This window comes from Camponotus vicinus, unplaced genomic scaffold, assembly GCF_025532165.1.
Source record: "Camponotus vicinus isolate PSW18456_S1 unplaced genomic scaffold, iyCamVici1.0 SCAF_4, whole genome shotgun sequence".
NCBI classification, from domain to species: Eukaryota; Metazoa; Arthropoda; class Insecta; order Hymenoptera; family Formicidae; genus Camponotus; species Camponotus vicinus.
Window position 1 is genome coordinate 4,419,145 of NW_028141976.1, and position 23,232 is coordinate 4,442,376.

Sequence of the window (23,232 nt, forward strand, 5' to 3'; positions counted from 1 at the left end):
AAATAAATCGACAATATTCGTTTGCGATTAATACACAATTTTATATAAATGTCGTGATTGAGAAAATACATATTGAAAATACATATTGTATTTCGCGTATGATTAGTTAAATAAAATAAAATAAATCTTAAAACTTTACAATTCTAAATACAATTAAAATATAATTAATATATAATTAAAAAATTGCATTATCGCCATGTTTAATAGAAAATAACGAATGATTTTATCAAAATCTCCCTAAAAATCGATATAATAATTACAGTTTAATAAAGTTTATATAATGTAAATAATTGCAATTAAAACAGTCATTATTAAAATTATCGATCGTCTTTTAAATAGTAAAAAAAATATTTGCATTACTATTAAAGACTAAAGCGCAGACTATTAAAGATAATATATTCGATTTATTCAAATATTTAATAACATAAATAATTTGATATTGAGATAGCATTAACACATTTGGATTTAATATTATTAAACTTAATACGCATATATTTTTAATTCTTGAAATAAAATATAACATGTTAAGATATAAACATTAATAATTATGCAATTTCTTTAATATTTCTGAAAATAATTTTAATAATTTAAATTTCATTTTTAAAACATTTTTATTTTTAAAACATCTTACAATTGTATTGTATTTCATAATGATAATATCAATATTAAATTATATTTAAGATACAATTATAACTATTTACAAGTTTATGATGCTGTCAATATCAAATAAATATATTCAATTTATTCAAATGTTTAATAACATAAATAATTTGATATTGACAGCAGTAACATTTGGATTTAATATTATTTAACTTAATACACATATATTTTTAATATATTTTTAAAATAAAATATAACATGTTAAGATATTTCTTAAACATTAATAATTATGCAATTTCTTTAATATTCCTGAAAATTTTGAAAATTTAAATAATTTTATTTTTAAAACATTTTTATTTTTATTTTTAACATGTTATATTTATTTTTACAACATTTTTAAAAATAAATTCAATTTAATTTTTTAAAATAATTTTAATTTATACCTAGGATTATTGGAATATTAAAAGAATTGAAAGAAATAATGATCTTAACAACCTTATAAGTCCTAACAACCCTATGATCTTAACAACCCTATGAATCCTAACAACCCTACTTCCTGATTAACGAAAATTATTCGAGATTTGGGGAACCTATCTCTAATCATATATATTTTAATCAATACCCTAATTACATTCCCTAACCGCGTGCGAGCTTTTCTTCAGGCCAGTTGACCCTACCTTTCGTTGATCCTGACCACTTTCTCGCTCGATCTCTAATCAGAGATCGAAAAAGAAGATAAAAACTCCTTCTTTTGCCGGTTAATTACCGTAATAGCGTAAATGTTTCACGCTCATCGTAACGATCGTTCGATTTTACGATCGTTCGTATATTTAAATATAACTTTATTTTGACTAAAATAAAGCCAAAAAATTTCAATAACAAATTTCTATATATTATATGAAATTGCTAACACGGCTATATGGTAAGTTATTTATTATCATGTTACAAGCTATTTAATGAATTAATCATTTGGCTTTATATTAAGTTAAAGTAAAGTTTAAAACTAATAAAACAAATTCTACAAATTCTACAAACAAATTCTACGATGGATGAGCTAAGAAATTAGAATAAGTTAAATGTGCGTATAAAAATAAAGTAGCATCAGAAATTGATAAAATTGATAGAATTATTAATGCGTGTTTTTTATTTAATAAATTAGACAACATCTTTATAAAAAAACTTTTCTTGATCTTCTTTTTTTAATTAATACTTCAATATATTTTTGCAATAGATGCAAAGCATCTCGAAAGAACTTATTAAAAGTTATTTAATTTAATCTATCCTAGCTCATCCATTTTAAGGCAACGGATTTATCTACAATCTACATTCTACAATCTACAATCTATATCTACATCTACATCTACAATCTCTACAAATCCGTTACCTTAAAGTTAAATAAAAGTTTTTCTCACTCACCGGCACTGATGCGCAACAGCGGAGTTATCGAAGCTACGTTGTCTATAACATACAAATATAAAATTCATTTATAATAATGCTCAAAATGCAATCAATATTTAAAAAAAATTTTATTGTAAGGAATTTTATATCCGATGTGTAAAATAATAAGCAGAGATAAACACGTCTGGAAAAATTTTATAAATTTTGAAACTGTTTTTAAATAAAAACTTTTATATAATTTTTATAAAAATCATTCTCTCTCTAAGTTTTTCTTTAATTCATTTAAATAATAAGATCGGATTATTGTTCGTTTATAACAATTTATAACAATTGATATACAAATAATAGATACTCACCATCAGGTTGCTCCGCCGATGCAAGATGCCTCTCCCAGGCCTCCTCCTCCTCTCACAATAGTTCATTGATCTGTAACATACAAAGAAGATTCCAATTGTAGTCACGGTCAAAAAATTAACATTTCAAAAAATTATTATTATATGCATTTAATTTTATATCCGACTCATATAACAATAAGCAGATAAACAATTTTATAAATTTTGAAAAAGATTCTACTAAAGATTTAACTAATAATTTAATATTTCTATTAATAAGTTTATAATTATAATTCTATTAATAAATTATAATTCTTTTTAATAAGTTTAATGATTTAATAATTCTATTAAAAGCTATTCGAAAGTAAAAACTTTTAGATTACAGTTTTCATGTAAAAATTTCTCACTTTTTCTCTTGTTTAAGTCATGTAAATAAAAAGTTAAATTACGCGATTAATTACTTACTTTAAATCTCGCGTACGCAATTAATAAATTATATATAAGCGATAATTTATTTACCATAGAATTGCTTTACCGGTGCCTGATGTTTCTCCCAGGCCTCCTCCTTCTCTGATGTTGTTAACGCGCGATACTTTCAACGGCACTCCCGCACTCACGAGCGATATTTTTATATCGCTATTTTCGCTATTTTACGCGCGATACTTAACGGTGTCCGCACTATTTCGATGCGATTAAAAATTTTATATTTGATCGCGCGATGTATATACTTAATATGTATATACTTTGAACGGCACTCCCGGTTTCGGTACGAGCGAAAATCCCATTTCACTTACGAGATTCAGCTTCGAGTCAACAGGTCGGGAATGCAACGATACAACGAGCAAGGACTAGGCCCAAACCGGAAAGAAGACGAAACGATTGACGGAAATAGAGGAAAATGAAGTTCACCAGCTCTTTTTCGCGCATAATTATCCTATCTCGTATCGAACCTGGACCCGCTAAGCACGATTTCAGGTGACCCGCACGGATGCTATATCACTAGCGCAGTACACAAGGCTGGTAGACGGTAAAAGAAGAGGATACCCACATTTTTTAAATGCTAACATTCAGCAATTTAGAAAATGGGGAGGCAACCCCTTTTACCGAGCGAAAATCGTGCCTAGGGGAATCCACTCGACTCCTCGACAGGGTTAACACACGCTGGGCGTGTGGCTGTAGACGAGCAAAGAGAAGGGACCCATTAACGACCATTCCGAACAATCGATCGAGTCCTAGACAATTCGGGCCGAATCACTTGACGAAGTAGAGCGTGACCATCACTAAGCCGATCGAGCGCGAAGCTCGAACCCGCGCGCCCATGTACATTTTGTACTGGACATACGTTCTGCGCGGCCGGCATCACCAAGTGCCGCGATGCACAAGGCGCGAGTGTACGTTGCATAGCAACGTGTGCAAACTCGGTGAAACATCCCAGTTAATTGGCATCGGAAGTAGAGACTCGTGACAATAAATGAAATTGGGATTTTTATATGAAAAAGTCCAAAAGTTCCGCGAAAACGCGACGACGCGAGATACCTACTACAACGCGAAAACGCGACGCGTTGACGAAGCGCTTGCCGTCCGCGGCACGTTGACGGCACCGATGACGCGAAAGGGTACTTAGCTTCCCATTCAGGCACCTTAAGATTTATCATAAATAGAAAAATTTAAGATAAACCTCAAGGCACCATCCAAGTACTAAGCCCTCCCACCGCGACAAGGTGTACCCCATGGGAGGGTTATATCATATATAATTTTATATATAATATAATATATAATTTATTTTGTAATATACTATTTGAATTTTAATTTGCAAATATAAACGATAAATAAAAATATAAAAGATAAGAGAAAATCTATTATATAAAACAATGTTCAAAATAATTGATTTTAAAACTAATTATTGCGCGCAATTAATTTTTATTTTTAAATAGATATATTTTAATGTTATAAATCGTAATTACAAAATAATTTATATTTCTTAGATATAAACTTTTAAAAATATGATAAATCAAAAAATTTCTATTTTTTTCTATTTTTTCTGCGTTACAATTTAAAATTACTATTGAATCACAATTAAAGAAATAAAACCAAACGAGAAATATATTTTAAATACTATTTATATACTATTGATAAATAATTTATATATTGTTGCGTCCGCGGAACGATATATATCGAACACGCGCGACACAATCGATCGGCACACGCTGACGATCGCGCAGTAAATAATAACGCGGTTTATATATAAGGTACACAAGAACTTTAATAAACCACGAGTAACATACAAGAATTCAGAATAATCGTAAAACGGATCACAAATAGACGCACGTCCGCACAACTTGACAGCTGGGCTTAGACTCTCTGACAGTCGTTGTTATAACAATATCTTGACAACGCGCGCGAAAACGATCTTCTTCGAAAGAATTCAACGGGTGACGAATACATTCAGCGGGACGGGACGCGGGGACGCAACAATATAATAAATAATGAATGTGATAAATAATTTATATTAATGACTTACATCATATCTTATTGATCCATCCACTTCCAAACCTTCTTTTTTCTTTTGCTTCCTTCGCTCTTTTCTCGTGGCACTTTAATCCTCGTTGCACTTACACTTATTCACGAAAAGTTCCTCGTTGCACTTGCAATTGTGTTTAGAGAAAGAATTTGATAATATATGAACCGTCTCACATCACTACTTCACTGCTCAAGAGCCACTGAGCGAATGATTGTAAGTCAAGAACATTACCGCGGTACTGTTTATATCGCCAGGGTCGACTATGTAACGAAAGAATTTGATAATATATGAAACGTCACTACTTTATTGCTCAAGGTTCCTGTGCGAATGATAATAAAGCCGTGTAACGTATTAACAATAGCGCGATACTGTTTATCAAGGTCGAACACGGTGTTATTGATAATTCTCTCGTTGCCGAAATATTTTCTATAATATAAAATATTCGTGCGCGGAATATTAAATTATAGAAGTATTTTAATTTATTGATTAAGATTAATTGATTATTTATTAAACTACTCGTCATGAAGTCTTTCGTTATTATAATTATTTGCATTTATAATTCGATTGTTTTATTTCGTGTTCCCTGATAATCCAAATTATGTTTAGATTGTCAAGTAAAATGATAAAGTAACACGGATGAAATATATTTGACTTTAAGTATTAAAATAATAATTATTGCCCGTAAAGATCGCAATAATCGAAATGATTATTTGATATTTTGGATTTGTATCACTTAATCGATTCTCGATTAAATTGTATACATCGTGAAATATGCATTTTGAGATCTATCGTCGCGACGTAATTTTACGTATTATTTAACATATATGAAATTAAGTGTTAACCATATCAAATTATTTTTCAATGTACTATTTTTCAATGTACTTATCAAATCAATCGCGTTTAGAAAAGGAATTTGACGGAGCTTCTCGCGTCATTTTTCTGCTCAAATATCATTGCGCGAATGATAAGAACCATAACACTTTTAAATATCAATGCATTATATGTTGCAAAGATCGAACGCGGTATTATTATTAATTTGTTGCAAAAATATTTTATATATTATGACATATATATCTACGCGATATATTAAACTAATGTAGAGAAGTATTTTAAATTATTAATTTATTATACGATTGATGTATCACGAATCTTTTTGTTAATTACTCGATCATGCGATTTCACTGTCGGGCTAAAGAAACGATAACGAAATAAATGCATTTAGTCAAGTTAATAATTTTTGATTAATAATTTTTTTCTGTGTATAATATATGTCTTAATTATTATATAAGATAAAAGATTAAAATGAATTTTTTTAAGGGTGAGAGAGAGAGAGAGAGAGGAAGAGAGAATTATATATTAAAATAATTTTAAGTACTGTATTATATAGTATCAATTACTAACAATATTTAGCCGTAAATTGAGCTTTGATGTTCATCAATTTTTTTAAATAATTAGATTTTAATTAGTAATGCATATATAGAATTTGTCAAAATGATTCTTCTGAGGTATCAGTGTATAAAGATCCAAAAATGCTCCAAAAATGCTCCAAAAATGCTCCAAAAATACAGACATTGCAAAATATCTCAAATGCTTTTTCCTTTATATAAGATTTGTTTTCGAAAGTTTCACTCTATATAGCAAACATGTTTTATAATATTTTACTATAGTTTCTATAATAGAAAAATATTACTAAATTATAAAATGTAACATAATTATAAAATATTATTATTAACGGATCGTATATAATTGCAAGCTGTTTTTTCGTTCTTACTGTGCATTTTTATCCAACGCATTCTCTTCTTTGAATCTTTAGATTGTTATGGATTGTTGCATTCTCAAGACCATAGGCACTTGTCGCGTTTCTTCCTTCTTATGATGTTTATCGTGATGATTTTTATCTTTTAGCCATTTATAGTCAGGAATGCTTAAAAAGTGTTCAAATCACACAAAAACTTTTTTCTACTCTCTCAATTGCTATTTCTTTTATTTCTGATTTATTTAAAAATATTATATATAATATATATGTATTTTTGTGTATCTCTCTTAGTCTGACTCTTCCCCTTCGACCTGTCCGGCTTGGATGACCCTACCGGTAACTACGGCCGATATTCATAATTCACTCTTATAATTAAGACCATCTTCAATAAGTTGGAAAATGTTGTACAACTATTTTAATAACTGAACGAAATCTTAAAACGCAATCTAAGAATATATTTAAAATGATATAATAAAATATATTTAAAATGATCTTAAATATGTATAAGAATAATCTATATGAATATCGGCGTACATTACCGCCGGCATAGGTCTCAGGTTCACGAGAGTACGCAAACCTCCTCACCCGGCAAATGCCTTCGTTAAGGTAGAGATACATCGAGGAGGAAAAATTTTTTTTATTTTTTTATTTTAATTTAATTTTAATTTAATTTTAATTTTCTTTTAATACAGAGTTTCCAAACAGAAAATATAATACATATATAAAATATATATTACATAATTATAATATATACAACGTAAATTACAATTAATTTGCAATTACATAAAAAACACATTACAAAATATTAAATTATTAACTAACATAAAAAATATTAACATAAACCTACTAACATACTAACATAAACATATTAAATTATTAATTAACATAAAAATACTTACATTACAAATATATGTATTACAAAATATATGACAAAATATAATACAAATTTAATATAAAATATAATTTGAAACTTAATACAAAATAAAATTTATTACACGAAAGTGTTCAAAGTATACGTCTAATATAAAATTTATTAAGAATTTTTACATAGACCAGACTAGACTGATTAGTGATGATTAATTACGCGATATTTATTATTAATAATCACATACAATAATAAAATTTAATTAGTTTTATATAAATAACGTATAAACGTAAATAATCATGATCAAAAAAAGTCATTAATAAAATTGATCGTTTCTTCGATTGTCAAAGAAAATATTTGAATTATTGGTGCATTTTGTGCAGACTATCTAAAAGAAATATTCAAAACGCATAAAGATAGAGCAAGCTTCGATGTAAATCAAAGATTAAATTAAATAATTTAATAAATTTAAGACAAAATAAATCACGATTTAAAATTTGCGAGAAAACACGACGAATAAATAAATCGACAATATTCGTTTGCGATTAATACACAATTTTATATAAATGTCGTGATTGAGAAAATACATATTGAAAATACATATTGTATTTCGCGTATGATTAGTTAAATAAAATAAAATAAATCTTAAAACTTTACAATTCTAAATATAATTAAAATATAATTAATATATAATTAAAAAATTGCATTATCGCCATGTTTAATAGAAAATAACGAATGATTTTATCAAAATCCCCCTAAAAATCGATATAATAATTACAGTTTAATAAAGTTTATATAATGTAAATAATTGCAATTAAAACAGTCATTATTAAAATTATCGATCGTCTTTTAAATAGTAAAAAAAATATTTGCATTACTATTAAAGACTAAAGCGCAGACTATTAAAGATAATATATTCGATTTATTCAAATATTTAATAACATAAATAATTTGATATTGAGATAGCATTAACACATTTGGATTTAATATTATTAAACTTAATACGCATATATTTTTAATTCTTGAAATAAAATATAACATGTTAAGATATAAACATTAATAATTATGCAATTTCTTTAATATTTCTGAAAATAATTTTAATAATTTAAATTTCATTTTTAAAACATTTTTATTTTTAAAACATCTTACAATTGTATTGTATTTCATAATGATAATATCAATATTAAATTATATTTAAGATACAATTATAACTATTTACAAGTTTATGATGCTATCAATATCAAATAAATATATTCAATTTATTCAAATGTTTAATAACATAAATAATTTGATATTGACAGCAGTAACATTTGGATTTAATATTATTTAACTTAATACACATATATTTTTAATATATTTTTAAAATAAAATATAACATGTTAAGATATTTCTTAAACATTAATAATTATGCAATTTCTTTAATATTCCTGAAAATTTTGAAAATTTAAATAATTTTATTTTTAAAACATTTTTATTTTTATTTTTAACATGTTATATTTATTTTTACAACATTTTTAAAAATAAATTCAATTTAATTTTTTAAAATAATTTTAATTTATACCTAGGATTATTGGAATATTAAAAGAATTGAAAGAAATAATGATCTTAACAACCTTATAAGTCCTAACAACCCTATGATCTTAACAACCCTATGAATCCTAACAACCCTACTTCCTGATTAACGAAAATTATTCGAGATTTGGGGAACCTATCTCTAATCATATATATTTTAATCAATACCCTAATTACATTCCCTAACCGCGTGCGAGCTTTTCTTCAGGCCAGTTGACCCTACCTTTCGTTGATCCTGACCACTTTCTCGCTCGATCTCTAATCAGAGATCGAAAAAGAAGATAAAAACTCCTTCTTTTGCCGGTTAATTACCGTAATAGCGTAAATGTTTCACGCTCATCGTAACGATCGTTCGATTTTACGATCGTTCGTATATTTAAATATAACTTTATTTTGACTAAAATAAAGCCAAAAAATTTCAATAACAAATTTCTATATATTATATGAAATTGCTAACACGGCTATATGGTAAGTTATTTATTATCATGTTACAAGTTATTTAATGAATTAATCATTTGGCTTTATATTAAGTTAAAGTAAAGTTTAAAACTAATAAAACAAATTCTACAAATTCTACAAACAAATTCTACGATGGATGAGCTAAGAAATTAGAATAAGTTAAATGCGCGTATAAAAATAAAGTAGCATCAGAAATTGATAAAATTGATAGAATTATTAATGCGTGTTTTTTATTTAATAAATTAGACAACATCTTTATAAAAAAACTTTTCTTGATCTTCTTTTTTTAATTAATACTTCAATATATTTTTGCAATAGATGCAAAGCATCTCGAAAGAACTTATTAAAAGTTATTTAATTTAATCTATCCTAGCTCATCCATTTTAAGGCAACGGATTTATCTACAATCTACATTCTACAATCTACAATCTATATCTACATCTACATCTACAATCTCTACAAATCCGTTACCTTAAAGTTAAATAAAAGTTTTTCTCACTCACCGGCACTGATGCGCAACAGCGGAGTTATCGAAGCTACGTTGTCTATAACATACAAATATAAAATTCATTTATAATAATGCTCAAAATGCAATCAATATTTAAAAAAAATTTTATTGTAAGGAATTTTATATCCGATGTGTAAAATAATAAGCAGAGATAAACACGTCTGGAAAAATTTTATAAATTTTGAAACTGTTTTTAAATAAAAACTTTTATATAATTTTTATAAAAATCATTCTCTCTCTAAGTTTTTCTTTAATTCATTTAAATAATAAGATCGGATTATTGTTCGTTTATAACAATTTATAACAATTGATATACAAATAATAGATACTCACCATCAGGTTGCTCCGCCGATGCAAGATGCCTCTCCCAGGCCTCCTCCTCCTCTCACAATAGTTCATTGATCTGTAACATACAAAGAAGATTCCAATTGTAGTCACGGTCAAAAAATTAACATTTCAAAAAATTATTATTATATGCATTTAATTTTATATCCGACTCATATAACAATAAGCAGATAAACAATTTTATAAATTTTGAAAAAGATTCTACTAAAGATTTAACTAATAATTTAATATTTCTATTAATAAGTTTATAATTATAATTCTATTAATAAATTATAATTCTTTTTAATAAGTTTAATGATTTAATAATTCTATTAAAAGCTATTCGAAAGTAAAAACTTTTAGATTACAGTTTTCATGTAAAAATTTCTCACTTTTTCTCTTGTTTAAGTCATGTAAATAAAAAGTTAAATTACGCGATTAATTACTTACTTTAAATCTCGCGTACGCAATTAATAAATTATATATAAGCGATAATTTATTTACCATAGAATTGCTTTACCGGTGCCTGATGTTTCTCCCAGGCCTCCTCCTTCTCTGATGTTGTTAACGCGCGATACTTTCAACGGCACTCCCGCACTCACGAGCGATATTTTTATATCGCTATTTTCGCTATTTTACGCGCGATACTTAACGGTGTCCGCACTATTTCGATGCGATTAAAAATTTTATATTTGATCGCGCGATGTATATACTTAATATGTATATACTTTGAACGGCACTCCCGGTTTCGGTACGAGCGAAAATCCCATTTCACTTACGAGATTCAGCTTCGAGTCAACAGGTCGGGAATGCAACGATACAACGAGCAAGGACTAGGCCCAAACCGGAAAGAAGACGAAACGATTGACGGAAATAGAGGAAAATGAAGTTCACCAGCTCTTTTTCGCGCATAATTATCCTATCTCGTATCGAACCTGGACCCGCTAAGCACGATTTCAGGTGACCCGCACGGATGCTATATCACTAGCGCAGTACACAAGGCTGGTAGACGGTAAAAGAAGAGGATACCCACATTTTTTAAATGCTAACATTCAGCAATTTAGAAAATGGGGAGGCAACCCCTTTTACCGAGCGAAAATCGTGCCTAGGGGAATCCACTCGACTCCTCGACAGGGTTAACACACGCTGGGCGTGTGGCTGTAGACGAGCAAAGAGAAGGGACCCATTAACGACCATTCCGAACAATCGATCGAGTCCTAGACAATTCGGGCCGAATCACTTGACGAAGTAGAGCGTGACCATCACTAAGCCGATCGAGCGCGAAGCTCGAACCCGCGCGCCCATGTACATTTTGTACTGGACATACGTTCTGCGCGGCCGGCATCACCAAGTGCCGCGATGCACAAGGCGCGAGTGTACGTTGCATAGCAACGTGTGCAAACTCGGTGAAACATCCCAGTTAATTGGCATCGGAAGTAGAGACTCGTGACAATAAATGAAATTGGGATTTTTATATGAAAAAGTCCAAAAGTTCCGCGAAAACGCGACGACGCGAGATACCTACTACAACGCGAAAACGCGACGCGTTGACGAAGCGCTTGCCGTCCGCGGCACGTTGACGGCACCGATGACGCGAAAGGGTACTTAGCTTCCCATTCAGGCACCTTAAGATTTATCATAAATAGAAAAATTTAAGATAAACCTCAAGGCACCATCCAAGTACTAAGCCCTCCCACCGCGACAAGGTGTACCCCATGGGAGGGTTATATCATATATAATTTTATATATAATATAATATATAATTTATTTTGTAATATACTATTTGAATTTTAATTTGCAAATATAAACGATAAATAAAAATATAAAAGATAAGAGAAAATCTATTATATAAAACAATGTTCAAAATAATTGATTTTAAAACTAATTATTGCGCGCAATTAATTTTTATTTTTAAATAGATATATTTTAATGTTATAAATCGTAATTACAAAATAATTTATATTTCTTAGATATAAACTTTTAAAAATATGATAAATCAAAAAATTTCTATTTTTTTCTATTTTTTCTGCGTTACAATTTAAAATTACTATTGAATCACAATTAAAGAAATAAAACCAAACGAGAAATATATTTTAAATACTATTTATATACTATTGATAAATAATTTATATATTGTTGCGTCCGCGGAACGATATATATCGAACACGCGCGACACAATCGATCGGCACACGCTGACGATCGCGCAGTAAATAATAACGCGGTTTATATATAAGGTACACAAGAACTTTAATAAACCACGAGTAACATACAAGAATTCAGAATAATCGTAAAACGGATCACAAATAGACGCACGTCCGCACAACTTGACAGCTGGGCTTAGACTCTCTGACAGTCGTTGTTATAACAATATCTTGACAACGCGCGCGAAAACGATCTTCTTCGAAAGAATTCAACGGGTGACGAATACATTCAGCGGGACGGGACGCGGGGACGCAACAATATAATAAATAATGAATGTGATAAATAATTTATATTAATGACTTACATCATATCTTATTGATCCATCCACTTCCAAACCTTCTTTTTTCTTTTGCTTCCTTCGCTCTTTTCTCGTGGCACTTTAATCCTCGTTGCACTTACACTTATTCACGAAAAGTTCCTCGTTGCACTTGCAATTGTGTTTAGAGAAAGAATTTGATAATATATGAACCGTCTCACATCACTACTTCACTGCTCAAGAGCCACTGAGCGAATGATTGTAAGTCAAGAACATTACCGCGGTACTGTTTATATCGCCAGGGTCGACTATGTAACGAAAGAATTTGATAATATATGAAACGTCACTACTTTATTGCTCAAGGTTCCTGTGCGAATGATAATAAAGCCGTGTAACGTATTAACAATAGCGCGATACTGTTTATCAAGGTCGAACACGGTGTTATTGATAATTCTCTCGTTGCCGAAATATTTTCTATAATATAAAATATTCGTGCGCGGAATATTAAATTATAGAAGTATTTTAATTTATTGATTAAGATTAATTGATTATTTATTAAACTACTCGTCATGAAGTCTTTCGTTATTATAATTATTTGCATTTATAATTCGATTGTTTTATTTCGTGTTCCCTGATAATCCAAATTATGTTTAGATTGTCAAGTAAAATGATAAAGTAACACGGATGAAATATATTTGACTTTAAGTATTAAAATAATAATTATTGCCCGTAAAGATCGCAATAATCGAAATGATTATTTGATATTTTGGATTTGTATCACTTAATCGATTCTCGATTAAATTGTATACATCGTGAAATATGCATTTTGAGATCTATCGTCGCGACGTAATTTTACGTATTATTTAACATATATGAAATTAAGTGTTAACCATATCAAATTATTTTTCAATGTACTATTTTTCAATGTACTTATCAAATCAATCGCGTTTAGAAAAGGAATTTGACGGAGCTTCTCGCGTCATTTTTCTGCTCAAATATCATTGCGCGAATGATAAGAACCATAACACTTTTAAATATCAATGCATTATATGTTGCAAAGATCGAACGCGGTATTATTATTAATTTGTTGCAAAAATATTTTATATATTATGACATATATATCTACGCGATATATTAAACTAATGTAGAGAAGTATTTTAAATTATTAATTTATTATACGATTGATGTATCACGAATCTTTTTGTTAATTACTCGATCATGCGATTTCACTGTCGGGCTAAAGAAACGATAACGAAATAAATGCATTTAGTCAAGTTAATAATTTTTGATTAATAATTTTTTTCTGTGTATAATATATGTCTTAATTATTATATAAGATAAAAGATTAAAATGAATTTTTTTAAGGGTGAGAGAGAGAGAGAGAGAGGAAGAGAGAATTATATATTAAAATAATTTTAAGTACTGTATTATATAGTATCAATTACTAACAATATTTAGCCGTAAATTGAGCTTTGATGTTCATCAATTTTTTTAAATAATTAGATTTTAATTAGTAATGCATATATAGAATTTGTCAAAATGATTCTTCTGAGGTATCAGTGTATAAAGATCCAAAAATGCTCCAAAAATGCTCCAAAAATGCTCCAAAAATACAGACATTGCAAAATATCTCAAATGCTTTTTCCTTTATATAAGATTTGTTTTCGAAAGTTTCACTCTATATAGCAAACATGTTTTATAATATTTTACTATAGTTTCTATAATAGAAAAATATTACTAAATTATAAAATGTAACATAATTATAAAATATTATTATTAACGGATCGTATATAATTGCAAGCTGTTTTTTCGTTCTTACTGTGCATTTTTATCCAACGCATTCTCTTCTTTGAATCTTTAGATTGTTATGGATTGTTGCATTCTCAAGACCATAGGCACTTGTCGCGTTTCTTCCTTCTTATGATGTTTATCGTGATGATTTTTATCTTTTAGCCATTTATAGTCAGGAATGCTTAAAAAGTGTTCAAATCACACAAAAACTTTTTTCTACTCTCTCAATTGCTATTTCTTTTATTTCTGATTTATTTAAAAATATTATATATAATATATATGTATTTTTGTGTATCTCTCTTAGTCTGACTCTTCCCCTTCGACCTGTCCGGCTTGGATGACCCTACCGGTAACTACGGCCGATATTCATAATTCACTCTTATAATTAAGACCATCTTCAATAAGTTGGAAAATGTTGTACAACTATTTTAATAACTGAACGAAATCTTAAAACGCAATCTAAGAATATATTTAAAATGATATAATAAAATATATTTAAAATGATCTTAAATATGTATAAGAATAATCTATATGAATATCGGCGTACATTACCGCCGGCATAGGTCTCAGGTTCACGAGAGTACGCAAACCTCCTCACCCGGCAAATGCCTTCGTTAAGGTAGAGATACATCGAGGAGGAAAAATTTTTTTTATTTTTTTATTTTAATTTAATTTTAATTTAATTTTAATTTTCTTTTAATACAGAGTTTCCAAACAGAAAATATAATACATATATAAAATATATATTACATAATTATAATATATACAACGTAAATTACAATTAATTTGCAATTACATAAAAAACACATTACAAAATATTAAATTATTAACTAACATAAAAAATATTAACATAAACCTACTAACATACTAACATAAACATATTAAATTATTAATTAACATAAAAATACTTACATTACAAATATATGTATTACAAAATATATGACAAAATATAATACAAATTTAATATAAAATATAATTTGAAACTTAATACAAAATAAAATTTATTACACGAAAGTGTTCAAAGTATACGTCTAATATAAAATTTATTAAGAATTTTTACATAGACCAGACTAGACTGATTAGTGATGATTAATTACGCGATATTTATTATTAATAATCACATACAATAATAAAATTTAATTAGTTTTATATAAATAACGTATAAACGTAAATAATCATGATCAAAAAAAGTCATTAATAAAATTGATCGTTTCTTCGATTGTCAAAGAAAATATTTGAATTATTGGTGCATTTTGTGCAGACTATCTAAAAGAAATATTCAAAACGCATAAAGATAGAGCAAGCTTCGATGTAAATCAAAGATTAAATTAAATAATTTAATAAATTTAAGACAAAATAAATCACGATTTAAAATTTGCGAGAAAACACGACGAATAAATAAATCGACAATATTCGTTTGCGATTAATACACAATTTTATATAAATGTCGTGATTGAGAAAATACATATTGAAAATACATATTGTATTTCGCGTATGATTAGTTAAATAAAATAAAATAAATCTTAAAACTTTACAATTCTAAATATAATTAAAATATAATTAATATATAATTAAAAAATTGCATTATCGCCATGTTTAATAGAAAATAACGAATGATTTTATCAAAATCCCCCTAAAAATCGATATAATAATTACAGTTTAATAAAGTTTATATAATGTAAATAATTGCAATTAAAACAGTCATTATTAAAATTATCGATCGTCTTTTAAATAGTAAAAAAAATATTTGCATTACTATTAAAGACTAAAGCGCAGACTATTAAAGATAATATATTCGATTTATTCAAATATTTAATAACATAAATAATTTGATATTGAGATAGCATTAACACATTTGGATTTAATATTATTAAACTTAATACGCATATATTTTTAATTCTTGAAATAAAATATAACATGTTAAGATATAAACATTAATAATTATGCAATTTCTTTAATATTTCTGAAAATAATTTTAATAATTTAAATTTCATTTTTAAAACATTTTTATTTTTAAAACATCTTACAATTGTATTGTATTTCATAATGATAATATCAATATTAAATTATATTTAAGATACAATTATAACTATTTACAAGTTTATGATGCTATCAATATCAAATAAATATATTCAATTTATTCAAATGTTTAATAACATAAATAATTTGATATTGACAGCAGTAACATTTGGATTTAATATTATTTAACTTAATACACATATATTTTTAATATATTTTTAAAATAAAATATAACATGTTAAGATATTTCTTAAACATTAATAATTATGCAATTTCTTTAATATTCCTGAAAATTTTGAAAATTTAAATAATTTTATTTTTAAAACATTTTTATTTTTATTTTTAACATGTTATATTTATTTTTACAACATTTTTAAAAATAAATTCAATTTAATTTTTTAAAATAATTTTAATTTATACCTAGGATTATTGGAATATTAAAAGAATTGAAAGAAATAATGATCTTAACAACCTTATAAGTCCTAACAACCCTATGATCTTAACAACCCTATGAATCCTAACAACCCTACTTCCTGATTAACGAAAATTATTCGAGATTTGGGGAACCTATCTCTAATCATATATATTTTAATCAATACCCTAATTACATTCCCTAACCGCGTGCGAGCTTTTCTTCAGGCCAGTTGACCCTACCTTTCGTTGATCCTGACCACTTTCTCGCTCGATCTCTAATCAGAGATCGAAAAAGAAGATAAAAACTCCTTCTTTTGCCGGTTAATTACCGTAATAGCGTAAATGTTTCACGCTCATCGTAACGATCGTTCGTATATTTAAATATAACTTTATTTTGACTAAAATAAAGCCAAAAAATTTCAATAACAAATTTCTATATATTATATGAAATTGCTAACACGGCTATATGGTAAGTTATTTATTATCATGTTACAAGTTATTTAATGAATTAATCATTTGGCTTTATATTAAGTTAAAGTAAAGTTTAAAACTAATAAAACAAATTCTACAAATTCTACAAACAAATTCTACGATGGATGAGCTAAGAAATTAGAATAAGTTAAATGCGCGTATAAAAATAAAGTAGCATCAGAAATTGATAAAATTGATAGAATTATTAATGCGTGTTTTTTATTTAATAAATTAGACAACATCTTTATAAAAAAACTTTTCTTGATCTTCTTTTTTTAATTAATACTTCAATATATTTTTGCAATAGATGCAAAGCATCTCGAAAGAACTTATTAAAAGTTATTTAATTTAATCTATCCTAGCTCATCCATTTTAAGGCAACGGATTTATCTACAATCTACATTCTACAATCTACAATCTATATCTACATCTACATCTACAATCTCTACAAATCCGTTACCTTAAAGTTAAATAAAAGTTTTTCTCACTCACCGGCACTGATGCGCAACAGCGGAGTTATCGAAGCTACGTTGTCTATAACATACAAATATAAAATTCATTTATAATAATGCTCAAAATGCAATCAATATTTAAAAAAAATTTTATTGTAAGGAATTTTATATCCGATGTGTAAAATAATAAGCAGAGATAAACACGTCTGGAAAAATTTTATAAATTTTGAAACTGTTTTTAAATAAAAACTTTTATATAATTTTTATAAAAATCATTCTCTCTCTAAGTTTTTCTTTAATTCATTTAAATAATAAGATCGGATTATTGTTCGTTTATAACAATTTATAACAATTGATATACAAATAATAGATACTCACCATCAGGTTGCTCCGCCGATGCAAGATGCCTCTCCCAGGCCTCCTCCTCCTCTCACAATAGTTCATTGATCTGTAACATACAAAGAAGATTCCAATTGTAGTCACGGTCAAAAAATTAACATTTCAAAAAATTATTATTATATGCATTTAATTTTATATCCGACTCATATAACAATAAGCAGATAAACAATTTTATAAATTTTGAAAAAGATTCTACTAAAGATTTAACTAATAATTTAATATTTCTATTAATAAGTTTATAATTATAATTCTATTAATAAATTATAATTCTTTTTAATAAGTTTAATGATTTAATAATTCTATTAAAAGCTATTCGAAAGTAAAAACTTTTAGATTACAGTTTTCATGTAAAAATTTCTCACTTTTTCTCTTGTTTAAGTCATGTAAATAAAAAGTTAAATTACGCGATTAATTACTTACTTTAAATCTCGCGTACGCAATTAATAAATTATATATAAGCGATAATTTATTTACCATAGAATTGCTTTACCGGTGCCTGATGTTTCTCCCAGGCCTCCTCCTTCTCTGATGTTGTTAACGCGCGATACTTTCAACGGCACTCCCGCACTCACGAGCGATATTTTTATATCGCTATTTTCGCTATTTTACGCGCGATACTTAACGGTGTCCGCACTATTTCGATGCGATTAAAAATTTTATATTTGATCGCGCGATGTATATACTTAATATGTATATACTTTGAACGGCACTCCCGGTTTCGGTACGAGCGAAAATCCCATTTCACTTACGAGATTCAGCTTCGAGTCAACAGGTCGGGAATGCAACGATACAACGAGCAAGGACTAGGCCCAAACCGGAAAGAAGACGAAACGATTGACGGAAATAGAGGAAAATGAAGTTCACCAGCTCTTTTTCGCGCATAATTATCCTATCTCGTATCGAACCTGGACCCGCTAAGCACGATTTCAGGTGACCCGCACGGATGCTATATCACTAGCGCAGTACACAAGGCTGGTAGACGGTAAAAGAAGAGGATACCCACATTTTTTAAATGCTAACATTCAGCAATTTAGAAAATGGGGAGGCAACCCCTTTTACCGAGCGAAAATCGTGCCTAGGGGAATCCACTCGACTCCTCGACAGGGTTAACACACGCTGGGCGTGTGGCTGTAGACGAGCAAAGAGAAGGGACCCATTAACGACCATTCCGAACAATCGATCGAGTCCTAGACAATTCGGGCCGAATCACTTGACGAAGTAGAGCGTGACCATCACTAAGCCGATCGAGCGCGAAGCTCGAACCCGCGCGCCCATGTACATTTTGTACTGGACATACGTTCTGCGCGGCCGGCATCACCAAGTGCCGCGATGCACAAGGCGCGAGTGTACGTTGCATAGCAACGTGTGCAAACTCGGTGAAACATCCCAGTTAATTGGCATCGGAAGTAGAGACTCGTGACAATAAATGAAATTGGGATTTTTATATGAAAAAGTCCAAAAGTTCCGCGAAAACGCGACGACGCGAGATACCTACTACAACGCGAAAACGCGACGCGTTGACGAAGCGCTTGCCGTCCGCGGCACGTTGACGGCACCGATGACGCGAAAGGGTACTTAGCTTCCCATTCAGGCACCTTAAGATTTATCATAAATAGAAAAATTTAAGATAAACCTCAAGGCACCATCCAAGTACTAAGCCCTCCCACCGCGACAAGGTGTACCCCATGGGAGGGTTATATCATATATAATTTTATATATAATATAATATATAATTTATTTTGTAATATACTATTTGAATTTTAATTTGCAAATATAAACGATAAATAAAAATATAAAAGATAAGAGAAAATCTATTATATAAAACAATGTTCAAAATAATTGATTTTAAAACTAATTATTGCGCGCAATTAATTTTTATTTTTAAATAGATATATTTTAATGTTATAAATCGTAATTACAAAATAATTTATATTTCTTAGATATAAACTTTTAAAAATATGATAAATCAAAAAATTTCTATTTTTTTCTATTTTTTCTGCGTTACAATTTAAAATTACTATTGAATCACAATTAAAGAAATAAAACCAAACGAGAAATATATTTTAAATACTATTTATATACTATTGATAAATAATTTATATATTGTTGCGTCCGCGGAACGATATATATCGAACACGCGCGACACAATCGATCGGCACACGCTGACGATCGCGCAGTAAATAATAACGCGGTTTATATATAAGGTACACAAGAACTTTAATAAACCACGAGTAACATACAAGAATTCAGAATAATCGTAAAACGGATCACGGATAGACGCGCGTTCGCATAGTTTGACAGCTGGGCTCAGACTCTCTGACAGTCGTTGTTTATAACAATATCTTGACAACGCGCGCGGAAACGATCTTCTTCGAAAGAATTCAACGGGTGACAAATACATTCAGCGGGACGGGACGCGGGGACGCAACAATATAATAAATAATGAATGTGATAAATAATTTATATTAATGACTTACATCATATCTTATTGATCCATCCACTTCCAAACCTTCTTTTTTCTTTTGCTTCCTTCGCTCTTTTCTCGTGGCACTTTAATCCTCGTTGCACTTACACTTATTCACGAAAAGTTCCTCGTTGCACTTGCAATTGTGTTTAGAGAAAGAATTTGATAATATATGAACCGTCTCACATCACTACTTCACTGCTCAAGAGCCACTGAGCGAATGATTGTAAGTCAAGAACATTACCGCGGTACTGTTTATATCGCCAGGGTCGACTATGTAACGAAAGAATTTGATAATATATGAAACGTCACTACTTTATTGCTCAAGGTTCCTGTGCGAATGATAATAAAGCCATGTAACGTATTAACAATAGCGCGATACTGTTTATCAAGGTCGAACACGGTGTTATTGATAATTCTCTCGTTGCCGAAATATTTTCTGTAATATAAAATATTCGCGCGCGGAATATTAAATTATAGAAGTATTTTAATTTATTGAAGATATTATAGAATACAGAATTATAGAATATAGAATATAGAATATATTATAGAATTATAGAAGTATTTAAATTGATTATTTTTTAACAATTTATCACGGAGCCTTTCGTTATGCTATTTATTTGCATCTATAATTCGATTGTTTTACTTTGTATTCTCTCATAATCCAAATTATTTTTAGATTTTCAAGTAGAACGATAAAGTAACACGGATGAAATATATTTGTGATTCTAGGTATTGAAATAATAATTATTGTCCGTAAAAATCGTAACGATCGAAGCAATTATTTAACATTTTGGATTCTTATCATTTAATCGATTCTCGATTAAATTGTACATTGTTTAATTAACAAGGATTGTTAAAATTTAAGGTATTGGATGAAATATAATTAATTCTAATATTGTTAATGAAATATAATAAGCATCAATGATCGAAAGTTCATAACATAATTAAGTCTCTTATCCCCTTTTATGTATATTTTGTTTCAATTTTTAATCACGGTAATGAATGATTGCGATTCGATAAAGATTTATAGTTGCGATACAGTTTCATGTCGTGAATTAATTTTTAATTAATTAATTTATATTAATATTCAAAGCAAATTATGTTTCGATACTAATCGTAATCGTGTTTAGTAAAAAAATTACAATACAATACGAAACGTTTCTCACCACTATCTTATTACTGGAGAGTCACCGTGCGAATGATGACAAAGCCGAAACATAGCGCGCTACTGTTTATATTTTATATTGCCAAAGTCGAACACCGTGTTATCAATAATTCGTTGCCAAAATATTTTATATATTATAAAATGTACATTAACGCGGAATATTAAATTAATGGAGTATTTTAATTTATTGATTAAAATTGATTATTTATTAAACAATTTATCCTTTCATTATGCTAATTATTTGCATCTATAATTCGATTGATTTACTTCGTGTTCTCTCACAATCCAAATTACATTTAGATTGTCAAATAGAACGATAAAGTAACACGGATGAAATATATTTGTGACTCTAAATATTATAATAATTATTATTGTCCGTAAAAATCGCAACGATTGAAGTAATTATTTAATATTTTGGATTTCTATCATTTAATCAATTTTCGATTAAATTGTATATTGTTTAATAAGAAGGATTGAGAAAATTTAAAGCATTGGTCAAAATATGGTTAATTCTAATATTAAAGCTTTAACATAGCGCGCTACTGTTTATTTTTTGTATTGCCAAAGTCGAACACCGTGTTATCGATAATTCGTTGCCGAAATATTTTATATATTATAAAATATACGCTAACGCGGAATATTAAATTATAGAAGTATTTTAATTTATTGATTAAAAGTGATTATTTATTAAACAATTTATCACGGAGCCTTTCGTTATGCTAATTATTTGCATCTGTAATTCGATTGTTTTATTTCGTGTTCTCTCATAATTCAAATTATATTTAGATTATCAAGTAGAACGAATAATACGGATAAAATATATTTGTAACTCTAAGTTTAATTTATGCCCGTATTTTAATTTGAAACATCGGATTTGAAATATACTTTACTCGAGCAAGTATTGTTAGAGAAACGATTATAATAAGGATCGATAATTGAAGGATTACAACGAAATTTATGGTTTCGTCCTCTTTACTTTAATTTTTATTTGTGATAATAAATGATTTCATAAAAATATATCGTCAGAATAGTTTCGTGTTGTTCAAGAGTTTAATAATCATTAATTATAATAATTAGGATATTAATTGTGTTTCCATATTAATTACAATCGCGTTTAGAAAAGAACCGCGAAGCGTTTGGCGTTATTATTTTAACTCTTCGAGTGTCTTCGTACGAATGACAGCGAGACGGTAAAATGTAAACAATAACGTGTTTCTGTTTAAGTTACCAAGGCTGAATATGTTAGTGGCAATTCGTTGCC

At 28.4% G+C, this 23,232-nt stretch overlaps 3 long non-coding RNA genes across 3 annotated transcripts; all 3 read right to left on the minus strand.

The window, feature by feature from the left end:
- Window positions 1-1,892: 1,892 nt before the first annotated feature.
- LOC145971327 (uncharacterized) lies at window positions 1,893-3,362 on the minus strand. Its single transcript, XR_014438848.1, has 3 exons — window positions 2,850-3,362; window positions 2,355-2,424; window positions 1,893-2,058 (listed from the first exon to the last, which is right to left on the minus strand). It is a non-coding gene; the product is annotated as an uncharacterized LOC145971327 (long non-coding RNA).
- Window positions 3,363-9,882: 6,520 nt separating this feature from the next.
- LOC145971326 (uncharacterized) lies at window positions 9,883-11,352 on the minus strand. Its single transcript, XR_014438847.1, has 3 exons — window positions 10,840-11,352; window positions 10,345-10,414; window positions 9,883-10,048 (listed from the first exon to the last, which is right to left on the minus strand). It is a non-coding gene; the product is annotated as an uncharacterized LOC145971326 (long non-coding RNA).
- Window positions 11,353-17,856: 6,504 nt separating this feature from the next.
- LOC145971325 (uncharacterized) lies at window positions 17,857-19,326 on the minus strand. The gene is made up of 3 exons (XR_014438846.1): window positions 18,814-19,326; window positions 18,319-18,388; window positions 17,857-18,022 (listed from the first exon to the last, which is right to left on the minus strand). It is a non-coding gene; the product is annotated as an uncharacterized LOC145971325 (long non-coding RNA).
- Between the last annotated feature and the right edge of the window lie 3,906 nt (window positions 19,327-23,232).